This window comes from Psammomys obesus, unplaced genomic scaffold (assembly GCF_907164565.1).
Source record: "Psammomys obesus unplaced genomic scaffold, mPsaObe1.curated_primary_1811, whole genome shotgun sequence".
Lineage (NCBI taxonomy): Eukaryota > Metazoa > Chordata > Mammalia > Rodentia > Muridae > Psammomys > Psammomys obesus.
The window spans coordinates 1-1,636 of NW_026590310.1; the positions used below are offsets into that span (position 1 = coordinate 1).

The following is a 1,636-nucleotide window of genomic DNA, read 5'->3' on the forward strand; positions in this document are numbered from 1 at the left end:
ACAGTGCTGCAGGAAAACATGTCAACTCACAAAATAACTTACTTTTATACACTAGCAATTGTCAAAAGCAAACTAATGTATAAGAACAGCAGCACCCACAGCTGCCAAACACACATTAAACATGTAATGAAATATGTTCACAATCAGAGTCTGGAAGAACAGCAAGTGCTCTTAACCTCTAAGCCATTTCTTTAGTTCCTACCATGGGGTTTTAAAACTATCAGTACATTTTAGTACAATTTAGTACAGAAAAAGAGAGAGAGGGGAAAAAAAACCTTTTTAGGCACCAGAGGAGAGTGTTCATTATACTAAATCCAATTTATGTTTTGGGTGTGTTGGAAATAAATATAACATATCTTTTGGACTTTGGTTCCATAGAAAATTCTGAACACTCTCTTTCTAGTTGTACTTTAAACAAAATTGTCCTCTGGATTCAGGAGTCAAGGTCCATGGCTTTCTTTTTTAGTTAGGTAACATGCAAATTTTCCTTTAAATATTCCCCTCAAAAATAGCCCATGTGGGTGTTTCACTTCAGAAAATTATTTTATCTATCTATCTATCTGTCTGTCTGTCTCTCTTTGTGTCTGTCTATGTATTGAATTGCATATGTGACCTCTATTGCTTCCTTTCCCTTCTTCAACTTTCTTCTTTTTCTTCTCCAATTTATACCTCAAATGTGTATTATGGAAAATCCCACGCATATACAAAATCAGAAAGATAAGTTCTCACTTCAGCCTAACTTCTCTCACAGAAATGTAGGGTGTGTATGCATATCTGTGCAGCAAATAAAAGTGGTTTCAGTTATGGGAGAAGGTAGAAAAAATAAAAATAAAAGAATAAAGCAGACAGTTTTCAAATACAGAAGACAGTTTCTTTCTGAAGATTGAAACATCAATTCGACAGGATTCTTGTTTCAATAATGTACCACAACATAGATGTCCCAGAGGATTCCCTGGTTGGGGGAGGGGGTTCAGCCAGCCGCGATGGCACCTCACCTCCCTCCTTTCTTTTGAATCACAGTGGATCTGAGAACTATGTGCCCCAGCACCACAGATGACATCCTCAGCTGTGCACATTGAAAGCTGTGCTGTTAGTTTCCTTCACTCTCGGACATAAGAAGCATGTTCTGTAGCAACTTCCTATATTTCACCAGAGTGAAGTAGCTAGCTAAATACACACACAGACACACACACACACACACACACACACACACACAAACACACACACACACCAAAAACAGAATAAAGAAAAGAATGAAAAACAAAACAAAACAAAGCCAAAACCAATCAACCACACCAAAAACAAAGCTGTGCTGTGGCTCAGGTTCTTATAAAAAATTTATTGTTTTTCTCCAGCCCAGAAACACTTGAACATTTACTACTATAGAGAAACTAGAACAGAGGCCTTCAATCATGTCCACTTCTAAAGAAACCCACCATGACAGCCTAACAGGCGAGAGGGTCACCTCCTATGTGTTCCTGGTGAATCTCCCATCTATTATTTTAGTTTGGTTCATATTGCTTTGAAATACTTACCCATTTCTACCTCTTGCACGCAGTCTGGAGTAGCGGGCTCTGTCTTCAGCATGCCCTTGGATGCCTCTTCAGTCTTTGCAGCACCCATCTGTGAGCTGAGA

General features: G+C 38.7%; 1 long non-coding RNA gene across 1 annotated transcript; it reads right to left on the minus strand.

Annotated features, from left to right (window-relative positions):
- Positions 1-849: 849 nt before the first annotated feature.
- LOC129676438 (uncharacterized) lies at positions 850-1,630 on the minus strand. Its single transcript, XR_008720076.1, has 2 exons — positions 1,536-1,630; positions 850-1,105 (listed from the first exon to the last, which is right to left on the minus strand). It is a non-coding gene; the product is annotated as an uncharacterized LOC129676438 (long non-coding RNA).
- Positions 1,631-1,636: the final 6 nt, after the last annotated feature.